Source organism: Lithobates pipiens, unplaced genomic scaffold, assembly GCF_037356315.1.
Source record: "Lithobates pipiens isolate NorthernLeopardFrog02 unplaced genomic scaffold, aLitPip1_a1.2 Scaffold_22, whole genome shotgun sequence".
Taxonomy (NCBI): domain Eukaryota; kingdom Metazoa; phylum Chordata; class Amphibia; order Anura; family Ranidae; genus Lithobates; species Lithobates pipiens.
In genome coordinates, this window is record NW_027507784.1 from 100724205 (window position 1) to 100750929 (window position 26725).

At 45.0% G+C, this 26725-nt stretch overlaps 1 protein-coding gene across 2 annotated transcripts in view; it reads left to right on the plus strand.

The window, feature by feature from the left end:
• The window catches only part of METAP1D (methionyl aminopeptidase type 1D, mitochondrial), a 333044-nt gene that overhangs the window by 190649 nt on the left and 115670 nt on the right, over positions 1-26725 (plus strand). The window lies entirely within an intron of this gene.

Sequence of the window (26725 nt, forward strand, 5' to 3'; positions counted from 1 at the left end):
GAAGGAAGACCAGGTCAAGAAGGAAGCCATGTCAGCGGTGACAGCGCACCACTGGAGGGCTTTGTTCTAAGGTGTTACATATGCATGTGATGCATATTAGCACATTATGACTTTGCCTTGCGGGCTTTTTTTTTTTTAAAGGTGTGGTTTACAACCACTTTAAAAGTCCCCCCTTAGCAACACTGTGAAAAGCCTGCTCAATTTGATAAGATCCATATTTAAGCTATGGAAGACTTTCACATCTGGTGTGGTTGCAGTGTTTTCCTGTATTCCATTCTTCAACTGACTTTTTGTTTTAAAGTCATCTCTAGTGAATGCCAAATGTGTAAAAATTGAAAGATGTTTACCAATATTTCCATTTTAGGCAGCGAAACATTTTTCAGCTTCTTTTATGTATTTTTAACAGTACAAATCTTTCAGCAGATATTTCCCGTAAAAGTCCCCAGACAGCAGAATGCTTTAGTTGACAGTGTTTTCTTGTTACACAAAAGCACCTATTTTTATTTCTTCGCTTTTTTTTTTTTATTTTTTTATTTTAACCCTGGACTTATTCCAGGTAGACCTGGGCTTGACATGAATTTAAGGCTGGAATCAGATGAACTGAGATCAGTGTTGGCCTAAGTGAAATGTCAGCCCCATCCCGCTATGTGTCATGTTTTTGAGAAGGTGTAATTGTTATTGATCCTCTGTGTAGTTAATGCAGAGCGCTGCAGTACTGAGCAGCTGCTGCGGATAGATATGTATGAGATGAGCAGACGTGGGGGAAAGGCTGCATTTTTCTTTCACTCTAGCGAGATTGATCTTCCTCTTCCTGCTGATTTGGAGTAGGGCCTGTCATTATCTTACTCTGTCATTAGAGGCTACATTGGCCTGTGTATGTCAGTCTATTTGGACAGCAACTCTTTTTCTAGCAGTGTTCCCTACATTTATTAAAATCCCCGAAGATAGTGTTGTGTTCCATTTGCAGCAGAAGAGCCTTTAACCCTTCCCGGCAGAAGGTGTGGGTTTATGTGTCAATACCATGGTTAATGGCTGAGAGGCAACAGAGGGCTTTAACACATGACAAAGAAATTGAGGGAAGCTTTTTCTTAGCTGTATAATAAAGTAGTGATGCTGTGCATATTAGCTATCTGTATATACTGTGTGTGTGTGTATATATACAGTATATATATATATATATACAGATTTATACTGTATTAACACACACACACTCACTAATTTGCCCCGAATAGTAACACAGTGTCACAATGTGCCATGTGCTGTAAGCCAATGCAAAAAGATTTTAAGTTCTAGTAGTCATATCAATTTCTGATTGAGTCTTCTTCATGACAGAAAATGCACATCACCATTGAGCTTAATACCTTGAGTTGCTGTGTATTGAATATTTAAAGAAAATGTATAGTTTATTTATATTGTCTTTATCATGGTCTAGACCAAAAAAAATGTGTACATCAGGACTCTGTGCAGGCCAGTTAAGTTCCTCCACCCCAAACTTGCTCATCCATGTCTTTATAGACCTTGCTTTGTGCACTGGTACACATTCATGTTGGAACAGGAAGGGGCCATCTCCAAACTGTCCCCACAAAGCTGGGAGTATGGAATTGTCCAAAATGTCTTGGTATGCTGATGCCTTAAGAGTTCAGTTCACTGGAACTAAGGAGCCAAGCCCAACCCCTAAACAACAGGCCCACACCATAATCCCCTCTCCACTAAATGATTTGGACCAGTGCACAAACCAAAGTCCATAAAGACCTAGATGAGCGAGTTTGGAGTGGAGGAACTTCACTGGCCTGCAAAGAGTCTTGACCACAAACCAATAGAAGACTTTTGGTATGAATTAGAGTGGAGACTACGAATCAGGCCTTCTCGTCCAACATTAGTGCCTGACCTCACAAATGCGCTTCTGGAAGAATGGTCAAAGATTCACATAGAAACACTCCTAAACCTTGTGGACAGCCTTCCCAGAAGAGTTGAAGCTGTTATAGCTACAAAGGTTTGGCCAACTCAAGATTGAGTCTACAGACTAAGACTGGGATGCCATTAAAGTTCATGTGAGTGTAAAGGCAGGCCCAATACTTTTGACACTTTTGACAATATAATGTGTGTGTGTGTGTGTACATATGTATGTGTGTGTGTGTGTGTGTGTGTGTGTGTACATGTGTTTGTGTGTATGTATGTATGTATGTATGTATGTGTATGTATATGTGTATATATATATATATATATATATATATATATATATATATATATTCATTATTATTATTATTTTTTTTAATGTGTGTGTGTGTTTCTATATATACATATATGAGGTCTTTCCGTTAAGTATCCAGCCTTTGTTAATATATAATGTGTATATAGTATCTCACAAAATTGAGTACACCCCTCACATTTTTGTAAATATTTTATGATATTGTTTCATGTGACAACACTGATGAAATTACACTTTGCTACAATGTAAAGTAGTAAGTGTACAGTTTGTACAACAGTGTAAAGTTGCTGTCCCCTAAAAATATCTCGACACACAGCCATTAATGTCTAAACCGCTGGCAACAAAAGTGAGTACACCCCTAAGTGAAAATGTCCAAATTGGGCTCAAAGTGTCAATGTTTTATGTGGCCTCCATGAGAATTTACACAAATGTGAGGAGTGTACTCATATTTGTGAGATACTGTATACATTAGGGATGCACCGAAATTTCGGCCGCCGAAACATATCGGCCGAAAATGCCCTTTTCGGCAATTTGCCGAAAGAGAAAAACGGCCGATAATGGAGCCGAAAATGGGGCGGGCCAGGGTAGGGGGCGGGGCTTCGCCCCCCACCCCCTGGTGCCGCCCATCAGGAAAAGCTATATCATGCTATAGTGCAGGAGAGCCGTCTCCACCACCTGTTTGATCACAGCACGGGAACATCACAGCTTTCAGTTCAATAGCTGTGTGTTCCTGGCCGCGCGCTGTCACGTAAGCCCCTCCCCCTTGTCTGGGCACTTTAATAGACAGATCACCCGTAGGATTGGACGGATGATCTGTCTATCAAAGTGCCCTGACAAGGGGGAGGGGCTGTATGTGACAGCGCACGGCTGCGAACACAGCTATTGAACTGAAAGCTGTGATGTTCCCCTGCTGTGATCAAACAGGCGACGGAGGAGAGGGGACACACTATCTGCTATGAGGGGGACACTCTGGCTGCTATGAGGGGGACACTCTGGCTGCTATGAGGGGGACACTCTGGCTGCTATGAGGGGGACACTCTGGCTGCTATGAGGGGGACACTCTGGCTGCTATGAGGGGGACACTCTGGCTGCAGAGGGGGACACTCTGGCTGCAACGGGGGACACTGGCTGACTGCATTGTATCAATTGTATCATGTATCATGTGTGCAATTTCTGACCATCTCCTGTACCACGTCCCCGGTCTGACCATCTCCTGTACCACGTCCCCGGTCTGACCATCTCCTGTACCACGTCCCCAGTCTCTGACCATCTCCTGTTCCACGTCCCCAGTCTCTGACCATCTCCTGTACCACGTCCCCAGTCTCTGACCATCTCCTGTTCCACGTCCCCAGTCTCTGACCATCTCCTGTACCACGTCCCCAGTCTCTGACCATCTCCTGTACCACATCCTCAGTCTCTGACCATCTCCTGTACCAAGTCCCCAGTCTCTGACCATCTCCTGTACTACGTCCCCAGTCTCTGACCATCTCCTGTACCGCGTCCCCAGTCTCTGACCATCTCCTGTACCACGTCCCCAGTCTCTGACCATCTTCTGTACCACGTTCCCAGTCTCTGACCATCTCCTGTACCACGTCCCCAGTCTCTGACCATCTCCTGTACCACGTCCCCAGTCTCTGACCATCTCTTGTACCACGTCCCCAGTCTCTGACCATCTTCTGTACCACGTTCCCAGTCTCTGACCATCTCCTGTACCATGTCCCCAGTCTCTGACCATCTCCTGTACCACGTCCCCAGTCTCTGACCATCTCCTGTACCATGTCCCCAGTCTCTGACCACCTCCTGTACCATGTCTCCAGTCTCTGATCACCTCCTGTACCATGTCCCCAGTCTCCGACCACCTCCTGTACCATGTCCCCAGTCTCTGACCACCTCCTGTACCATGTCCGCAGTCTCTGACCATCTCCTGTACCATGTCCCCTGTCTCTGACCATCTCCTGTACCATGTCCCCAGTCTGACCACCTCCTGTACCATGTCTCCAGTCTCTGACCACCTCCTGTACCATGTCCCCAGTCTCTGACCACCTTCTGTACCATGTCCTCAGTCTCTGACCACCTCCTGTACCATGTCCTCAGTCTCTGACCATCTCCTGTACCATGTATGCAGTCTCTGACCATCTCCTGTACCATGTCCGCAGTCTCTGACCATCTCCTGTACCATGTCCGCAGTCTCTGACCATCTCCTGTACCATGTCTCCTGCCTCTGACCATCTCCTGTACCATGTCCCCTGTCTCTGACCATCTCCTGTACCATGTCCCCTGTCTCTGACCATCTCCTGTACCATGTCCCCAGTCTCTGACCATCTCCTGTATAAAAACATTTTTTTTAAATATGTTTCGGTATCGGTGCTGTTTCGGGATCGGTTTCGGTTTTCGGCCTAGTGTATTTTTCATTTTCGGTATCGGTTTCGGCACCAAAAAACCCATTCGGTGCACCCCTAGTATACATAGTTACAATGAGGTGAAAAAGGTATTTGATCCCCTGTTGATTTAGTACTTTTGACCATTGACAAAGAAATGATCAGTCCATAATTTTAATGGTAGGTTTATTTTAACAGTGAAAGACAGTATAACATCAAAAATATCCAGAAAAACGCATTTCAAAAAAGCTATAAATTGATTTACCTTTTAATGAATGAAATAAATAATTGATCCCCTATGAATCGGCGCGATTTCTGCCTCCCAGGTTTCTTCTATACAGTTAACAAACTGAGATTAGAAGCACGCTTTTAAGCTTGTTACCTGTATAAAACACACCTGTCCACAGAAGCAATCAATCAACCAGATTCCAATCTCTCCACCATGGCCAAGACCAAAGATCTGTTCAAGGATGTCAGGGACAAGATTGTAGACCTACACAAGGCTGGAATGGGCTACAAGATCATCACCAAGCAGCTTGGTGAGAGGCTGACAACAGTTGGTGCAATTATTTGCAAATGGAAGAAACACAAAAAAACTGTCAATCTCCCTTGGTCTGGGACTCCATGCAAGATCTCACCTTGTGGAGTTTCAATGATCATGAAAATGGTGAGGAATAAGACCAGAACTACACAGGAGAATCTTGTCAATGATCTCAAGGTAGCTGGGACCATAGTTACCAAGAAAAAAAATTGTAACACTACAGCATGAAGGACTTAAATCCTGCAGTGTCCGCAAGGTCCCCCTGCTCAAGAAAGCATATGTACAGGCCCGTCTGAAGTTTGCTAATGAACATCTGAATGAGTCAGACAACTGGGTGAAAGTGTTGTGGTCAGATGAGACCAAAATTGAGCTCTTTGGAATCAGCTCAACTTGCTGTGTTTGGAGGAGGGGGAATGCTGCCTATGACCCCAAGAACACCATCACCACTGTCAAATTATGGAGGTGGAAACATTATGCTTTGGGGGGGGGGGGGGGTTTCTGCTAAGGGGACAGAACAACTTCACTGCATCAAAGGGATGATGGACGGGGCCATGCACCATTAAAACTTTGGTGAGAATCTCCTTCTCTCAGCGAGGGCATTAAAAATGGGTCATGGATGGGTATTCCAGCATGACAATGACCCAAAACACAGCCGAGGCAACAAAGAAGAGGCTCAAGAAGAAGCACGTTAAGGTCCTGGAGTGGTCTAGCCAGTCTCCAGACCTTAATCCCATAGAAAATATGTGGAGTGAGCTGACAGTTTGAGTTACCAAATGTCAGCCTTGAAACCTTAATCACTTGGAGAGAATCTGCAAAGATGAGTGCGACAAAATCCCTCCTGAGATGTGTGCAAACCTGGTGGCCAACTACAAGAAACGTCTGACGTCTGTGATTGCCAACAAGGTGTTTTACCACCAAGTATGAAGTTCTGTTTTGCAAAGGGGTCAAATACTTGTTTCACTCATTAAAATGCAAATCAATTTAAAACTTTTTTGAAATGTGTTTTTCTGGATATTTTTGTTGTTATTCTTTCTCTCACTGTTGAAATAAACCTACCACTAAAATTATAGACTGATCATTTCTTTGTCAGTGGGCAAACATACAAAATCAGCAGGGGATCAAATACTTTTTTTCCTCACTGTACATACCATATTTATGGGTGTATAATACGCACCCCAAGTTTAGGAGGTAATTTTAAGGAAAAAAACTTTTAGGAGGGAAGTTTAAGGAAAAAAAACTTACATTTAAATGCCCATTAATGCAGTCTTATTAGTGTCATTTGCAGTCTTGTCCATCATTTTCAGCCTTGTCATGCAGCATTGTCCTTCATTTGCAGCCTTGTCATGCAGCCTTGTCCATCATTGCACCCTTGTCAGTGTCATTTGCAGCCTTGACATGCAGTCTTGTCCATCATTGCACCCTTGTCAGTGTCATTTGCAGCCTTGACATGCAGCCTTGTCCATCATTGCACCCTTGTCAGTGTCCTATGCAGCTTTGTCCTTCATTTGCAGCCTTGTCCGTTTAATTCTCAGCTTTGCCTTATAAAATGGCATGGCAGAGATACAGAGCCGGATGTCCTGTGTATCTCGGTGGCGCTCAGTAGTTCCCGGCGGCTTTTGGCCGTTCTCGGTGGCTTTCGGCCCTTCTTGGCAGCTTTCGCCTGCCTTCGGCCCTTCTCTGTGGCTTTCGGCCGTTCTCGGCAGCTTACGGCCGAAGGTGGCAAAAAGCCACCGAGAAGGGCTGAAGGCGGCTGAAAGCCGCCCAAGGTTCACAATCAGCGGGGGATCGGCGTATAACATGCACCCACGATTTTCCCGTGATTTTAAGGGGAAAAAAGTGCGTGTTATACGCCGATAAATACGGTAGTTGGTAAAGTTGAATAAAGGCAACAGTCCATCCAGTTAAACCTGTGTAGGTGTTTGTTTGTAGAAAAATCATTTCCCATATTCTGTATATTGTTTTCGCTAAGATGCACATCCGAGTCTTTTAAAAAAAATATCCATAATTCCTGCCGGCACCACCGATTGTGGAAGAGCGTTTCACATCCTTACCGCCCTGCCAATGTAAAACCCCCTACACAGCTTAAGTTTAAACTGCTTCTCTTCCAGTCTCATCGTGAGGCACTGTGTCTTCCTATACTCCCTGGGACTGAAGAGTTTCATACTTACATTGGGATCACTGTTGAGATATTTGTATATCCTATCATTCATCCTCTCATGCGTCTCTTCTCCAAGGAGAATACATTTAGCGCTAGTAATCGTTTCTCAAATTTGAGGTCCTCCAGTCCCCATATTAATTTAGTTGCCCTTCTCTGCAATCTCTCTAGCTCCTTCTGAGGAATGGTGACCAGAATTGGATGGAATACTCCAGATGTGGCCGAACCAGAGTTTTATAAAGTGCCAGGATTATTGTTTTATCTCTGGAGTAAATTCCCTTTTTAATGCATGCTAATATTCTGCTGGCTTTGATAGTCACAGCTTGCCACTGCATGCTAATGCTCAGTCTGTCTTCTACTAGGACCCCTAAATCCTTCTCCATCCGTGAATCCCCTAGGGGTTCTCCCCCTAATAAGTAACTTGCATTTATATTTTTACCATTAGCTTACACTTACCAATGTTAAACTTAATTTCAGGTCCTCTTGTAAAGTTTCTATATCCTGCTGTGACGTTATTGATGTTATTGCCCTACATATTTTTGTGTCGTCAGCAAATGCTAAGATCTAGCTATTTATCGCATCCTCTATATCAGGGATATGCAATTAGCGAGCCTCCAGCTGTTGCAGAACTACCATTCCCATGAGGCATAGCAAGACTCTGACAGCCACAAGCATGACACCCAGAGGTAGAGGCATGATGGGACTTGTAGTTTTGCAACAGCTGGAGGTCCGCTAATTGCATATACCTGCTCTATAGCCTTGATAAATAAATTAAAAAGAATTGGTCCCAGGGCAGAGCTTTGGGGTACCCCACTAACCACTCTAGACCATTCTGAGTATAGGTTATTTATCACCACCCTTTGGACACGCCCCCATAGCCAGTTTTCTATTCAAGAACAAACCATATGGTCCATGCCTGCAGACCACAGCTTGTAGATTAAGTATTTTTATCAAATGCTTTTGCAAAATCCAGATACACCCCATCCACCGGCCTACCTTTGCGCAGATGGCAGCTAACTTCCTCTTAGAATGTTAATAGGTTGGTTTGACAAGAGCGACCTTTTGTAAACTAGTGCTGATTACTGCTAATGATACTATTTTCATCATCATCATATCATTGGATATGGTCCCTTATCCTCCCCTCAAAAAGTTTACAAACTACCGACGTTAGACTGACAGGCTTATAATTTCCTGGAATATTCTCTGCCCTTTTTTAAATATTGGTACCACGTGGGCTTTTTGCCAATCCTCTGGTACCATTCCTGTTAGTATGCTGTTTATGAAGATTAGGAATAGCGGTTTGGCTATAACCTGACTGAGTTCTTTAAGGACTCTCGGGTGTAAGCCATCTGGTCCTGGTGATTTGTTTATGTTAAGCTTCTATAATCCTTTCCTGACTCCGGCCCATGTTAACCACAAGGGTAGATCCTGTGGTGTGTTGCTAACAATACAGTCTTGGTTGTTATACCCATCCTTTTCCTGAGTGAAGACTGAGGAGAAGAAAGCATTTTGTACAGCTGCCTTCTCCTTATCTGTAACCACCTTCTCTTCCTCGTCCTTTATGGGGCCTATGTGTTCCGACCTCGCCTTTTTATTGTTAATGTATTTAAAAAATTTCTTGGGATTATTTTTACTCTCCTCCACTATGTGTCTCTCATAGTCTTTTTTTAGCCGTCCTAATTGCGTTCTTGCACTTCTTTTTGCATTTCTTGTAGTGTTGGAATGCTGATAATGACCCCTCTGCATTGTACTTAAAGGCCATTTTTTTGTCCTTAACATGACATTTTAACCTCTCTGGCGCTTTTCCCGAGTGTGGCTGGGGGTTAAATTTCAACACCATTAGTGGTAACCCCAAGCCACACTCGGAATTGCATTGCAGGATCCTGTTGCCTGTGTGGGGCTCCATTCCCTGCGCGTGTCACAACGCACGGGAGCGGAGCCTGGCGGCAAATTCAAAAAATGAAAAATAATAATACATACAGTACACTGTAATCTTACAGATTATATTACTGTATGAAATTATTTCACATCCCTTTTGTCCCCAGTGCTTTGTCCAATGCCCTGCATGCAGTTTTATATGATATATAATGTTCATTCTGCCTGGAAAGTTGAGATTGTCCATGGCAACCAAAAAGTGTCCCTTTATGTCAAAAGGGGTTTTAGACCAGCTAGAAAACAGCGATAGTAAATTAGAACACTTGCAGAATTGAGCGATAGTGAATAGTGGGGAAATGTATTATTATTATTATTATTTTGTATAATTATATTTATTATAATTTATGATTTTATGTTTTAAACTTCATCATACCCGGGATATCTACAGTTGTGTTAATAAGTTTACATACCGGGGCAGAATTTATGATTTCTTTGCCATTTTCAGAGAATATGAATGATGAAACAAAAAACTTTTCTTTCACTCATGATTAGTGTTTGGCTGAAGCCATTTATTATCAACTGCGTTTACTCTTTTTAAATCATATCGACAACAGAAACTTGCCAAATAGTCCTGATCAAAAGTTTACATACCCCAGTTCTTAATACCGTGTATTGTCCCCTTTAACATAAATGACAGCTTGAAGTCTTTTGTGGTATTTGTGGATGAGGCTCTTTATCTTTTCAGATGGTAAAGCTGGCCCTTTCTCTTGGCAAAAAGCCTCCGGTTCTTGGAAATTTGGGCTGTCTTGCATGAACTGCACGTTTGACATCTCCCCAGAGTGGCTACAGGATATTGAGGTCTGGAGACTGAGATGGCCACTACAGAACCTTCACTTTATTCTGCTGTAGCCAATGACAGGTCGACTTTGCCTTGTGTTTGGATCATTGTCATGTTGGAATGTCCAAGTATGTCCCATGGGCAGCTTCCTGGTTCATGAATGCAAACATTCCTCCAGTAAACTGCATTCCTCTTGCCATCAATTTTGAATAAAATTTCCGGTGCCTTTGTAGCTCACACATCCCCAAAACATCAGCGATCCACCTCCAGTGTTTCTCAGTAGGGATGGTGTACCTTTTATCATAGGCCTTATTGACTCTCCTCCAAATGTTGCGTGTTTGATTGTGGCCAAAAAGCTCAATTTTGGTCTCATTACTCCAATTGACTTTGTGCCAGAAGGTTTGATGCTTGTCTCTGTGCTGTTTGGCATATTGTAAGCGGGATACTTTTGTGGCATCCTGCTTTCTGCTGATGACATGACCATGCAGACCATCTTTCTTCAAGTGCCTCCTTATTGTGTATCTTGAAACAGCCACACCGCATGTTTTCAGAGACTCCTGTATTTCACCTGAAGTTATTTGTGGGTTTTTCTTTGCATCCCAAACAATTTTGCTGGCAGTTGTGGCTGACATTTTAGTTGATTGACCCCTTACTTTGGTTTGGATTCAACAGAACCATGCCAGTCATGTGAGTTGTCAAACCAAGTTTCTGTTGTTCCCATGAAGTCCACATTCTCCTCGTGTAATAGTGGCTACAGTTCCTCCATTTTATTGCCTAGGCGCCTGGCATTTATGAACAATCCCCTGAGTTTTGTATTGGTGCATATATTTTTTTCCATACATTTTCCATATATTACATATATTTATGCGTATATGTGTGTATATATTGCACAACATAAATATAACCTGACAGCCAACCGGAGTGAATTGGAATGGACATGCGTGAACAATGACGACTTCACTGTACTAGGTAGTGGGGGAGCTGAACGTCATTGAGTGAGCATGTGTACTGTGTGGCCATCGCATTCAAAGTGATTGAGTCAGTAGAGCACCAAATTTGCTTCAAATTGTGTGTTAAGCAAACAGCAGTACATTCCTCTGTGGACTATTTGGATGATTCATAAGGCTTTCTGGGACAATGCAATGAGTGCAGCACAAATAAAAGTGTAGTAAAAATGCTTCAAAGATGGTCAAGAATCTGTTGAAAGTGAGATGTTCTGGAAGGCCTACAACAAGCTGAATACTTGAAGATATTGTACGGGCTGCAATCAATAATGATTGGTGACTGACAGAACTAGAAGCTAATCTTGGGATTCCAAAATCGACGGTGTCGAAACGTGTTGTGGCAAGATTTGTTTCATGGCTTTTGCTACCTATGTCCTATGAACAATGTTTTTTGTACCTTCAATAAATGTCTATTTTTTTCATATTATATGGCTGGATGCTTTCAGGATAGTCCGTGTGTGTGTGTGTATATGTATGTATATACAGTTGTGCTCATAAGTTTACATACCCTGGCAGAATCTATTATTTCTTGGCCATTTTTCACAGAATATGAATAACGCAAAAGCTTTTCCTTTCACTCATGGTTAGTGTTTGGCTGAAGCCATTTATTATTAATCAACAGTGTTTACTCGTTTTAAATCATGACAACAGAAACTAGCCAAATGGCCCTGATTAAAAGTTTACATACCCCAGTTCTTAATACCGTATATTGCCCCGTTTAACATCAATGACAGCTTGAAGTCTTTTGTGGTATTTGTGGATGAGGCTCTTTATCTTCTCAGATGGTAAAGCTGCCCATTCCTCTTGGCAAAAAGCTTCCTGTAAATTCTTGGGCTGTCTTGCATGAACTCCACTTTTGACATCTCCCCTGAGTGTCTCAATGATATTGAGGTCAGGAGACTGAGATGGCCACTTCAGAACCTTCACTTTATTCTGCTGTAGCCAATGACAGTTTGACCTGGCCTTGTGTTTTGGATCATTGTCATATTGGAATGTCAAAGTACATCTCATGCACAACTTCCTGGCTGATGAATGCAAAAGTTCCTCCAGTATTTTTTGATAACATACTGCATTCATCTTGCCATCAATTTTGACCAAATTTCCTGTGCCTTTGTAGCTCACACATCCCCAAAACATCAGCGATCCACCTTCGTGTTTCACAGTAAGAATGGTGTACCTTTCATCATAAGCCTTGTTGAATCCTCTCCAAATGAAGTGTTTATGGTTGTGGCCAAAAAACAAAATTTTGGTCTCATCACTCCAAATGACTTTGTGCCAGAAGGTTTGAGGCTTGTCTCTGTGCTGTTTGGCGTATTGTAAGCGGGATACTTTGTGTTATTTGAGTTTGAACACTGCTGATTGGCATTCTCAATTCCTTGGCTATCTTTTTATATCCCTTTCCTGTTTTATACAGTTCAACTGCCTTTTCCCGCAGATCCTTTGACAATTCTTTTGCTTTCCCCATGACTCGAAAAAACAGAAACGTCAGTGCAGCACTGGATGAAAGATGCAAGGGTCTGTCAGGAGTCCAGAAACTCATTGACCTTTTATACACAAATTACAAGCAAACACATCACAGGTGAGGATGGTTACCTTTTAATAGCCATTCAAACCTCTTTGTGTCAACTTGTGTGCATGTTATCAAGCCAAAAAAGTATGTAAACTTCTGATCAGGGTGATTTTGGGTAATATATATATATATATATATATATATATATATATATATATATATATATATATATATAATATCCACTTGACCACGTTAAATCCACTTAAACCCCCTTCCCAACCAGACCATTTTTCAGCTTTCGGTGCTCTCACACTTTTGAATGACACTCAGTCATGCAATACTGTACCAATATGATTTTTTTCTCCTTCCCACAAATAGAGCTTTCTTTTTGTGGTATTTAATCACCACTGGGTTTTTTATTTTTTGCGGTATAAATCAAAAAAGACTGAAAATTTGGTATAAAATAAAATAAATCTTTGTTTCTGTTAAAATGTATTGCAGAGTATTGGTACAGTATTGCAGAGTATTGCACAGTATCACACAGTGTTGCGGAGTATTGCACAGTGATTCAAAGTAATGCAGAGTATTGTCACTGAGCAGCGCTGTGGGCACTACACATCCAGCCCACAGTGCTGCTGCAATCTCTTCCCCCCTCTCCGAGCGGTACAGAGAGGAGAGGGAGGAACCGGCGTCATGATGTGACGCTGGTTTGTTTACAAGTGATCAATCCGTCATTTGATGGAGCGATCACGTGGTAAACGCCTGCTATCAGCGGCCGTTTACCGTGATTCGTGATGCGCTGGGTCTTCCACACTCGGCGGTCACGGATATTTCCGGGGGCGCACGAGAGCAAGAATAAGACGACCGCACTGTAGCCGTCTTTCGGTTGGCATGTGGATGTGTATATATCTGTACCTTACATGTACATCTCCAAAAATTTGAATATCATAAAAAAGTAAATTTATTTCAGTAATTCCGTTCAAAAAATGAAACGCATATAATGTATAGATTCATTACGCACAGAGTGATATATTTCAAGCATTTCTTTATTTTTATTTTGATTATAACCGCTAGTGAAAATCCTAAATTCACTATCTCAGAAAATTTGACTATTGTGAAAAAGTTCAATATAGTAGACCCATGGTGGCTGATTTACAAAGCATTTGTGCCATAAGTATCGGCGCACGCTGACGCGCAACGGACGTTTTTGTATTTACAAAGCATTTGCGCCTGTAACACAGCACAATTCCCCATTTAATATCATGTTGCCAGCACACGGGCGGCCGCGATCTGTGTGCCGCTATAGACCTGGCGCACGGCATCTTCAACTCAGAATTAAAAGAAGCTGGAAGTGTGAATATTATGGGGGTGATGTGGGGTAAAGTGAGGAAGTATAGATATGACTGTCCAAGTAACAAATATGGCCAAAATAGGACGGAATATTAACTTTCTCTGAGCAAGCCTGCTGCGCCTGCAAATACGCTGGAACTGCGTGAGATCATTTTATGCACTGCGCATGCGTAAACAGCATTTGCGCCCGTTCAAGTGCTCTGGTTCACTGCGCCGGCAAAGTCTTAGTAAATGTCAAGTCGCGTAGGTTAATTTGCATAAGTTGAACAGGCGCACCTCTCAACTTGACTTTTTTTTTTTTTTTTTTTGCGCTGGTTCACTTCTATGGGTTTTTTTTTAAGGCTATTTGTACAAAAAAAAAATTAACAAAAAATATGCGTGGGGGTCCCCTGAAATTCCATACTAGGCCCTTCAGGTCTGGCATGGATATTAAGGGGAACCCCGTGCCAAAAAAAAAAATCGCGTGGGGGTCCTCCTCAAAATCCATACCAGAACCTTCAGGTCTGGCATGGATTTTTATAATCGGCTAATTCTCTCAAAACACCTGTAAATGTTTCCTGAGCCTTTAAATGGTCTCTGTCTGGTTCAGTAGGTTGCACAACCATGGGGAAGACTGCTGACTTGACAGTTGTTCAGAAGACAGTCATTGACCGTCATTCCACAAGGACGGTAATTCACAAAAGGTCATTGCTAAAGAAGCTGGCTGTTCACAGTGCTGTATCCAAGCATGTTAATGGAAAGCTGAGTGGAATGAAAAAGTGTGGTAGAAAAAGGTGCACAAGCAACAGGAATAACCACAGCTTTGAGAGAATTTTGAAGCACAGGCCATGTCAGTACCTCAATAGCCACCACACACAGACTTATAAAAGACATGGGCTACAACTATCGCATTCCTTGTGTCAAGCCACTCCTGAACCAGAGACCACATCAGAAGCATCTTACCTGGGCGAAGGAGAAAAGAACTGGACTGTTCCTCAGTGGTCCAAAGTCTTCTTTTCAGATGAAAGTAAATTTAGCATTTTATTTGGAAATCAAGGTCCCAGAGTCTGGAGGAAGAGTTGAGAGACACAGCATCCATGTTGCATGAGGTGTGAATTTTCCACAGTCAGTGATGATTTGGGGAGCCATGTCATCTGCTGTTGTTGGTCCACTGTATTTTATCAAGTCCAAAGTCAGTGAGGTCCTCTACCAGGAAATTCTAGAGCACTTCATGCTTCCCTCTGCTAACCAGCTTTATGGAGATGCTGATTTCATTTTCCAGCAGGATTTTGCACCTGTCCACACTGCCAAGCGTACCAATACCTGGTTTAACGATCATGATGTCACTGAGCTTGATTGGCCAGGAAACTCACCTGCCTAAACTCCATAGAGAATCTGTGGGGTATTGTCAAGAGGAAGATGTAGATCCATTAATGCAGATGAGCTGAAGGCCGCTGTCACAGAAACCTGGGCTTCCAGAACATATAGTCAAGGTATTTCATAATTACTATTCCTCTCTCTATGAAAGAAGGGGGGAGCGCAGTTCGATTAACAGGGACTGCAAAAGGGGTTACTTTGGGCATCAAAAAATATTTCAAAATAAGGTCAATTCATACAAAGATTATATTTTATTTTTAAGTTTTAAATATCATTATTAAAGAGGAAGTAAACCCTTCCAAACAACTTGGACCTATAGGTAAGCCTAGATTAAGGCTTACCTGTAGGTCCAAGCAATATCTCCTAAACCTATATGGTTTAGGAGATATTTGCCCGAAAATGGGCACCGCTGTCTACAGCGCATGCGCCGTAGACAGCGGCGCGCAGGCGCACTAAATGCGGCAAATCCAAGAATGGATTTGCCTAATTTGTCGACTCCCGTGCGCATGCGCGGGAGTGACGTCATCGCGGCTTCGCCGTATGGCAGCGGCGGAGCTGCGAGACGCGACTCCCGTGCGCATGCGCGGGAGTGACGTCATCGCGGCTGCGCCGCTGTGATTCGTCGGAGCTGCGAGACGCCACCAGCAACATGGATGCGGCGGACTACAGGGGACAGCGGCGACTTCGCTGGCTCCTGTGTCAGGTAAGTGACACATAATGAGCTACTATGCGATGCATAGTAGTCCATTATGCTTTACCTTTGCAGGGAAAAAAAGAGGAAGTAAACCCATCAGGGTTTACTTCCTCTTTAACCGTACTTAAATTACTAAAACACCAAGGGCAATTCAGAAAGAATACCCATATACAAAATAGACAGTACATTTATCATGAAAGACAGACTACAGACAAAACATAAATAACACACACAACAAACACAGAAAATGATGCTGGTCCGGACCAATCGCTGCTAGTTGCCGTGAAGGATTATGGTAAACAAATTAGACCTGGAGAAATGCTCACATTGTCTCTAAACGTTTACCAGGCAATCAACAGCAAGCTAAGGGGAGAAACTAATATTGAATTGCAGCTATTACTATCTGCCTGGTTACTAGCTGGATTTGTAACAGAGTGTTCATTTGATAAATATAAAGTTCATTCTCCAATGTTAGTGTAAACAATTTCCATGGGTTTTCGGCTTGGATCAAGCTACTTTGTTTCAAAAAAGTTTTTTTTCCAAACAGATATCTCTTTCAGAAAGCCACAAATGGCTAGTATAATGCAAACCGACTGAGTTTTTCAGGCCCGGAGGCTATTCTTTTTGACTATATCAATAAACGCTGCGGTATCCCAATAATCCAACAAAAGGTTTTAAATATCCATAAATATATCACATACATTACCGCAGCCCTCATGGGCACTGTTGTTCGATTCGCTATGAAGATAAAAATGTCCAGTCTTTCAGAACTTGCTTAGCAGGTATGTCATTGGCTCTACCAAGCCGTATTTTGTAAAATCCACAGAGTGTACACCTCTCACTGGCCGACCACACGCCGGTCGTTATCGTTTCAAATGTGGATTAATTTCGGCAGTACAGAAAAAGTCCTCTGCTGTTGGTAGTTCAGCACACATAACCCGCACGAGCAAACAAAAGCTTGCCAGAACACCGGTCATCCATGTAGAGGAGAAGTATTTGTTTTTTTTGAAAGAGGAAAAGCACTCCATATGCCAAGCTGCATCCACTGTCTCCAACCTATGCAAGGTTCGTCCAGCGTCCGGATGTGACGTCAACGCGTTTTGCTGGCTATTAGCGTAGCTTCATCTCGGACGAGCTTAATACTTTTGTTAGAACGCCGTTCAAAAAGTTTCCTCTCTATTGGCAATCTAAGGCTTTTAATTATTTAGGGATTTATCTCTCTGCCTCTGTGGATACCATCACATGCTTAATTATCAATCACTAATTGCTTTGACAAAGTTTAAACAGTGGTTCACTCTTCGTCAGTTCTGGTTTGGTGGGCTAGATATGTGTAAAGGCTAAGTTCACTTTAAAAAAAATAAATGTATTTTATTTGCATTTAAAGAGTAACTCCACTTTTGTTGAGGAAAAAAAAAACATTCCCCTCTGGGTGATCTGTTTACATAAGGACTTTAACAAACTTTGTTGCAGATTCCTACCTTTTGTTATGCTGAAGAACTCCCTGTGTGTGTGTGTGTGTCTGTGTCCATGTGGGAAAGTGAATCTAATGGGAGTGGCTTCATGATTATCAATCAGCTGCTACACCTGCAGGGCTGTAATGAGGAAAGCTGCAGGGCCTGCATCCCGTTAGATGAGATTTCCTATTGGGAGTATCTCACCACAAATTACATATTTGTTATAGGGATACCTGAAATCTGACTTGTATCTTAGAGCAGACTTCTGCTAAAATCAGTGAGCCAATCACACAAGCAGAAAATGTTTCTGGGGAGCGTTATGTACACCATCTACATATTGAACACCTCCAGGTAGCCATATTGCATTGCATTTTACAGAAAATTACAGAGCTGCAGATTGTAAAGGAAAGGTAATTTTTAATAGCATTCAATTAACCACTTGCTTACTGGGCACTTAAACACCCTTCCTGACCAGACCAATTTTCAGCTTTTGGTGCTCTCACACTTTGAATGACAATTACTCAGTCATACAACACTGTACCCAAATGAATTTTGTGTCCTTTTTTTCCCCAATCGTCTTTCAGGACAGCCACCTTAGAGAGACACCGGCTCCTCCCCTCTGAGGAAACACCGCCTTCAATTTCATAATTTAAGCCTCCTCCTCCCTTCGTTCCTCAGTTATGGTGTTTCCTCCGGCGGGGAGACATCGCCAAGGAACCTTAGGCTAAATTCGGTTGGTGAAACTGAAGCCACCCGAGCGGAGCCCTGGCCCCGTTCGGCTATCCGACCGTTCATCGGTCGGTCCAGGACAGTCCTATCAGCGGGGAGCTGTAGTGTTCGTACTGTCCATATACCCTAAACTCCGCTTGGGGAAAGCGGGAAGTTTATGGGGTCGTCCGTTCGTTCACCCGCGGGGGTTTCAACGGAACAAACAGTCCAGTCGGCTGGGGAAGCTGAATACTCGACTGACCTTTACACGCACTCCAATCTTCGCTTGGGGAAAGCAGGAAGTCTTTGGAGAGGTTCATCCTTGCGTTTCGCCCAGTGGGGTGCTGAACGAAGGCGTCCAGGGCCCCCCTGTGTACGCAGCCGGCTGGGAGCTGGAAGCCGGACCGGTAGGCGGGCGACGTCAGTTCCGGTGGGGGCGGACCCCTTCGTTCGATCCGCGTCTTCCGGTTCCGGACGCGGCACGTGAAAGGGAACCTAGCGTTCGGCTGGTGCAGCCTCTCTTTTCACAGTTGCACAGGTAGCTGTTAGAGGCGCATTCGTACCACGCTTCCTCAACGGGAGAATGTCCGAGGCAGAGGCTTCAAAAACTCCTGGAGATAATAGCACCAGCCACTCGAAGGTAAGAGGAAACCTGGGGAGGTGTTCCCTTACTTGTATCCAGTAGCTCCACTGGTGTTCCTCCTTGGTGGTCGGGGGGAAGGGTAGTGTGTCTGGGATCCTGGTGATGGTTGATCCTAGGGGGGGCACTCCCGGTGGTCCTCTATGTAGCGCTGGTGTTGCAGTTTTTTAGGCTCATGCTGCCCCTTCCTGTATTTTGTGTCTTTCAGAAAGCCACGAGCAAGTCCCCCCATGGTTCTAAGAAGAAGTGCCCTTCGTGTAGAACGTCTATGGGAGACTCTTGGTCTAAAGCTATTTGCAAACAATGTGTTGAGGATTTACTTAAGGAACAGGCAGTAGAGCAGGGTGCAGATCTGGTAGCTTCTATGAAGGAACTCTCTGGTACCTTTCAGTCCTTCCAAAACTTTTTTTCCAGTTTTCAGTGGCCCCAGCCTCCGAGTACTCCTACACCAGCGCAGCAGAGTGTACCATCCAGCCCTGTGGATGTTCCTCCTGCAAGGGGAGAGAATTCAGAGGGTCCCAGGGAGGAAGCTGAGGAGGAAATTGACAGTGTCGTTTCAGACTCCCAGGGGGAGTCTGACGCAGAGATGCTGGATGGGGAATCCAGCAGAATCTCGCGGTATAAGCTTTCCCTGGAGGAGGTGGATGAGCTCTTGGGAGCGATTCATACCACTTTAGGTATTCAAGAAGAAACTAAGACATTGTCACTCCATGATCGGATGTACAAGGGCATGGGGGAACAAAAGAAGCGGGTGTTCCCAGTGCATGACGTCTTGATCGATACCATCAAGAAGGAATGGCGGGATCCCGAAAGGAAACCTTTCTTTTCTGGGGCATTAAGACGTAGGTTTCCTTTTTCGGAGGAAGAGACTCTCGTCTGGAATAAATCTCCCAGACTAGACGCTGCTTTTTCCCAGGTGTCCAGACACACTGATCTATCTTTTGAGGATATGGGGGTACTGTCTAACCCTATGGATCGAAGGATGGATTACCTTCTTAAGAAGGCCTGGGATTCGTCACAGGGAAATCTTAAGCCAGCCATGGCAACCACGGTGGTGGCCCGCAACATGGAGTATTGGCTCACCCAGATTAGCGCACACATTGAAGCAGGGACAGCAAAGGAGACTATTCTATCCTCCTTTCCCATGCTTCTTAAAGGGATAGCCTACATAGCGGACGCTTCGGCGGAATCCGTGAGGATGTCGGCAAGGTCCTTGGCCCTGACCAACTCTGCCAGGAGAGCCTTATGGTTGAAGACCTGGCCTGGAGACAATGCATCCAAACTTAAACTTTGTGGAATCCCCTTTACAGGAGATCTACTGTTTGGACCAGGCCTTGAAGCGGTGCTAGATCGCACAGCAGACAAAAGAAAGGCCTTTCCTGTTAAAAGGAAAATTGGGGAACAAGCCAAAAGAAAGACTCGTCCCCAGAAAAGGGTTGTACCACCCCGTACGGTTCAGCAGAAGAAAAGTTGGGGACCCAAAAGCAAGGGCCCCGGGGGAGCAATTTTTCGCCCTCCTGAACAGCCCAAAAAATCTCAGTGACAGGGTCACGGTGGGAGGAAGATTGGGGGCCTTCCTCCCACAGTGGGAAATGATTTCCTCCAATCAGTTTGTCTTGGGGATCGTCAGAGGAGGTTACCATTTGGAGTTTTCGGAACTCCCTCCTCTGAGGTTCCTTGTCACCGAGCTGCCAAAATGCGCAGAAAAATCATCTGCCCTTCTTTCCTCTCTTCAGGAGTTGGAAGAACAGGAGGTGGTAGTACGGGTTCCAGTAGGAGAGACAAGCAGAGGCTTCTACTCTCACGTCTTCGTGATTCGCAAGCCTTCGGGAAAGTTCAGGCTCATCCTGAACCTGAAGCCCCTGAATGTCTCAGTTACCTACAGAAGGTTTCGGATGGATTCGGTTTACTCAGTAAAAGCACTCCTACCTCCGAACTGCTTCATGGCATCAATAGATCTGAAAGATGCATACCTGCATATTCCAATCGCAGAGTCCCACCAGCGTTTTCTCAGACTGGCAGTGAGAACTCCAATGGAAGTACTACACCTTCAGTTCAGAGCGCTTCCTTTCGGACTATCCTCTTCCCCCCGAATCTTCACCAAAGTGATGGCAGAAGTTCTGGCATTTCTGCGTCTCAGGGGAATCTCGGTGATCGCATATCTCGACGATCTCCTTCTGTTTGCCCCTTCCCCAGCACAATTAATTCAGGATTTACAGGTCACAAGAAACCTGTTAGTAAGCCTGGGTTGGCTCCTGAACCTGGAGAAATCCAACTTAATCCCTTCCCAGAGGGTCACTTTCCTAGGGTACGAGTTGGACTCAACAGTACAAAGGGTCTTTCTTCCTTTGGAAAAAATTCAAAAGATAGACAGGGCTCTGTTGTGTCTTCAGGGCAACCACCAGATCTCCATAAGGAAGATCATGTCAGCGCTAGGGTTGCTGACATCCGCTCTTCCAGCGGTTCAGTGGGCAGGGTTACATTACCGCCCTCTACAATTATTTGTGCTGAAGGTTTGGGATCACAGCCAGGAATCTTTGGATTCTCTGGTTTCGATTCCAGATCAGGTAAAGAGGTCCCTCTGGTGGTGGAGGAAGGGAGCAAATTTGTCCCAAGGTCTAGAGTGGGTCATGCCAACCTCCAGGGTGGTCACGACCGATGCAAGCAGCTCAGGTTGGGGGGCACACCTAGACTCCCAATTAATACAGGGTATTTGGGAAAAGAGGGACTCGAGGAGATCCTCGAATTGGAGGGAGCTGAGGGCAGTAGATCTAGCTCTCAGAACCTTTCAGAAGGAGCTCCGGGGGAAGCACGTAAGGGTAAGGTCGGACAACTCCTCGGTGGTAGCTTACATCAACAGACAGGGGGGCACCAGGAGCAAGTCCTTATGGGCCCTAGCGGAAGCCATCCTCAGATGGGCCGAAGCAAATATCCTGTCCCTTTCAGCAATCCACTTGAAGGGAGAACAAAATCAGGTGGCAGATTTTCTCAGCAGGAGAACTCTGAGAGAAGGCAATTGGGTTCTCAAGCAGGAAATATTCGAAATGATCACCCGGAGATGGGGGATTCCTGCAATAGATCTCTTTGCCGCAAGGGAAAATGCGAAGGTAGCAACGTTCTTCTCCATAAACAGGGGGGACGGGGCATTGGCGGTGGACGCACTAGCACAGAGTTGGGGTTTCTCCAGGTGCTATGCTTTCCCCCCTCCAGTGCTCATTCCAGCAGTATTAAGGAAATTTCAAGCGGAGAATACTACCCTCATTCTAATTGCACCTCACTGGCCCAGGAGGCCGTGGTTCTCGATCTTGAAGGGCCTGTCTGTAGAACCCCCCTGGATTCTCCCAGTGCAGGAGGATCTTCTGTCTCAAGGTCCGGTGTTCTGCCCTCAGGTAGGACGATGGAACCTGGCAGCGTGGCTTCTGAGGAAGAATTGCTAAAAGCCAAGGGCTTCTCAGACCGGTTGGTAGCCACTCTTCTAAACTGTAGGAAAAAGGAAACCCAGTCCATTTACTTAAAGGTATGGAAACGGTTTAACAGCTGGTGTTCAGAGGGTTCCTTCAACGTGCATAGCCCTATAGCCGTTCTAGAGTTCCTGCAGGCAGGGGCGGATAAGGGGTTAGCGCTTGGAACACTAAAAGCTCAGGTTTCCGCTTTGAGCGTGTTTTTAGAGAAACATCTAGCGTCAGATCCTTGGGTCGTAAGGTTCTTCAGGGCCCTAGGTAGGCAAAGACCAGCTTCAAGCTCCCCCTTCCCGGTTTGGGATCTTTCTTTAGTTTTACAGGTTCTCACAGGGGAACCTTTTGAGCCGTTAGAATCTTGCTCATTAAAGCTGATCACTCTCAAAACGGTGTTTTTGGTGGCGATCACTACAGCAAGAAGAGTAAGTGAACTCGAAGCCCTTTCTGTCAGGGCTCCCTTTTTTCAGGCTTTTCCGGATCGTCTGGTTTTGAAGATAGATCCGGCCTTTTTGCCTAAGGTAGCTTCTAGTTTCCACAGGATGCAGGAGATTGTGCTACCTACATTTTGTTCAAATCCAGTTAGAGAACAGGAACACATGTTTCACAGACTAGATGTTAGAAGATGTGTTCTTTATTATTTAGACTGCACAAGTCAGTTCAGAAAGACAGATTCACTTTTTGTTTTATTTTCAGGGGCCAGGAAGGGTTCCAAAGCCTCTAGACGTACCATAGCTAGATGGTTAAGGTTAGCCATTGGGCAGGCATACGTGGCAGGGGGATTAGATCCTCCAGCGGGCATTAGAGCACACTCAACCAGGGCCGTGGCAACTTCTCAGGCAGAGTGGGCTGGTGCGTCTCCGGAACAGATCTGTAGAGCTGCAACGTGGTCCAGTTTTTCTACGTTTGTGAGACACTATAGACTGGATCTTCTGTCAGCCAAAGACCAAGCCTTTGGTCGAAAGGTGCTACAGGCAGTAGTCCCACCCTAAGGTAATATACTCGCTTATCCTCTCTAAGGTGGCTGTCCTGAAAGACGATTGGGGAAAAATGGAATTACGTACCGGTAATGTCCTTTTCCAGGAGTCTTTCAGGACAGCACCGGTTCCCACCCAAATTGTTGCAGATCATCGGGAACTCATTGCATGAGATCGTCAGGTAAGACTTAAAAAGTTTATTTGTTTGACGTGTTCTTGTGTCTCCCCAGTTTGGCCGGAGGTACTCTGGAAGAACTGAGGAACGAAGGGAGGAGGAGGCTTAAATTATGAAATTGAAGGCGGTGTTTCCTCAGAGGGGAGGAGCCGGTGTCTCTCTAAGGTGGCTGTCCTGAAAGACTCCTGGAAAAGGACATTACCGGTACGTAATTCCATTTTTCCCACAAATAGAGCTTTCTTTTTGTGGTATTTGATCACCTCTGGGGTTTTTATTTTTTGCGCTATAAATGAAAAAAGACCGAAATTTCTTTTTAAAAACGCATATTTCTTTGTTTCTGTGATAAAATTTTGCAAATTATAATTTTTTTTTCATACATTTTGGCCACAATTTATACTGCTACATATCTTTGGTAAAAATAACCCAAATTAGTGGATATTATTTGGTCTTTGTGAAAGTTAGAGAGTCTACAAGCTGTGGTGCGAATCGCACAAAATTGATCACACCTGATGTACTGGTGGCCTATCTCATTTCTTGCGACCCGAACAAGTCAGGAAAGTACAAATACCCCCCAAATGACCCCTTTTTTGAAAGTAGACATTCCAAGGTATTTACTAAGATGCATGGTGAGGTTTTTGATGTTGTCATCTTTTTCCCACAATTCTTTGCAAAATGAAGATTTTTTTTTTTCTCACAAAATTTTCAATGTAATAGGTTATTTCTCTCACATGGCATGTGTATACCACAAATGACACCCCAAAATACGTTCTGCTACTCCTTCTGAGTATTACGATACCAAATGTGTGAGACTTTTACACAGCCTGGCCACATACAGAGGCCCAATATTGAAATAGCACCATCAGGCGTTCTAGGAGCATAAATTACACATTTCATTTCTCAACCACCTATTACATTTTTGAAGGCCCTGGAGCACCAGAACAATGGAAATGCCCACAAAGGGACCCCATTTTGGAAAGCAAACACCCCAACGTATAATCTATGAGGCATAATGAGTCGTTTGAATGGTTCATTTTTTTTCCAGAAGTTTTGGGAAAATGTGGAAAAAAATGAAAACGCATTTTTTTTTATGCAAAGTTGTCCATTTATAAGATATTTCCAACACATAGCATGTACATAGCAAAAATGACACCCCAAAATACGTTCTACTACTCCTCCTGAGTATAACGATACCAAATGTGTGAGCCTTTTACACAGCCTGGCCACATACAGAGGCCCAATATTGAAATGGCACCATCAGGCGTTCTAGGAGCATAAATTACACATCTTATTTCTCAACCACCTATTTTTTTTGAAGGCCCTGGAGCACCAGGACAATGGAAATGCCCACAAAGTGACCCCACGGGGCACTGACGACACGTGGCACTGGAGGCAGATGGCACTGGAGGCAGATGGCACTGGAGGCAGATGGCGCTGACAGATGGGGCTGGCAGATGGGGCTGGCAGATGTCGCTGGCAGATGTCGCTGGCAGATGGGGCTGGCACTGGCAGATGGTGCGGGCTATTTGCTCTGGCTAATTGCTCTGGCAAATGGGGCTGGCAGATGGCACTGCGGCTGGCAGATCGCACTGGCGCTGGCAGGTGGCACTGGCGGCACTGGGACTGACGGATGGCACTGGCGCTGGCAGGTGGCACTGGCACATGGCACTGGCGGCACTGGGGCTGGCGGCACTGGGGCTGACGGATGGCACTGGCGCTGGCAGGTGGCAGGTGGCACTAGCAAGTGGCACTTGCGGCACTGGCACTGGCGGCACTGGTGGTGGCAGGTGGCACTGGCGGCACTGGGGCTGGCGGATGGCGCTGGCAGGTGGCACTGGTGCTGGCAGGTGGCACTGGCAGGTGGCACTGACGGCACCAGGGCTGATGGCACTGGGGCTGACGGCACTGGGGCTGACGGATGGCACTGGCGCTGGCAGGTGGCACTGGTGCTGGCAGGTGGCACTGGCAGGTGGCACTGGTGCTGGCAGGTGGCACTGGCGGCACTGGGGCTGACGGACGGCACTGGGGCTGACGGACAGCACTGGGGCTGACGGGCGGCACTGGCAGGTGGCGCTGGCAGGTGGCACTGGCGCTGGCAGGTGGCGCTGGCAGGTGGCACTGGCGGCACTGGGGCTGACGGCACTGGGGCTGACGGCAGGCACTGGCGCTGGCAGGTGGCACTGGCACTACTGGCAGATGGCACTGGGCTGACAGATGGCACTGGCACTGGGCTGACAGATGGCACTGGCACTGGGGCTGACAGATGGCACTGGGGCTGACAGATGGCACTGGGGCTGACAGATGGCACTGGGGCTGACACTGGCACTGGGGCTGACACACAGATCGCTCTCCCTCCTCACACGCTGTCTCTGTGTGAGGAGGGAGAGACACGGCAATGGGAGATGATCTCATATGTTTACATATGAGATCATCTCCCATTGGCAGCTGCGATCGCGCTGTGAACGGCCGCTTTACCCTTTAAAAAAAAATGTGCATTTCATTTTTTATATTCTTAGGAGCCCACAGAGCTTTGCACTCATGATCAGCAGATCACAAGTGCAGTGACAGGCTCCTGCAGACACTCAGCACAGCTGCCTGCCTGTACATTCCATTATCCGTTAAGTGCTGGAAGTATCAATGAACTATGAGAACGCTTACCAGCACCCTCGCGGTTCATAAACTATAAGCCATCTGTTGAAATGATAGACTTGTAGTTCATGGACAGAGCCCCCTGCATCTGCGCTGTTCTTAAATTGTGACAGCAGGTACAGGTTGAGGATCCCCACTTGCTGTCCCAATGAGTGATCCCAATGAGTGATCGGAGGGGTAAGTCGGGCTTCTGCATTCCTATTACTACATGTTACACCCTAAATACGGGTGCAGCATGTTACTAAAGGTGAACTTATCCTTCTTTGTTTTTTATATGCATTTCAAACCTTACCTTTTAAGACTCCAAACTATTTTTTTCACGTGCTAGGACCTGCTCTTATACAATATATATAGGCAGGATCTTAAGTACGGTTACAATATGATGTTCTCATTAGAAGAAGATGTGGGACTGGGATTTCCCAATTTAGCTTTTTATTATAGGGCAGTTCTTTTAACTAGACTTTTGGATGGCTTGTTTTACTCAGCCAGTAAACAGTGGGTTCAGATTAAATCTTTCATATGTCCAATTCTGTTGACATTTCTGCCATGGATACTTCCTTTTGCTCACCCTCCACATACCTCTTTGCCTTTTTTTACATCAGCGTTTTTAAAAACATGGGATCCTTTTATTAGGGAACTAACAGTTTCCTCCTCAATAGGCCCAATGATGTCTATTCTTGGCAATCCTGTTTTCCCTGTCCTTGCACAACTTACTTAGATGATCTTCTATGTCTGTTTCACCAATTTATACCGCTCTATC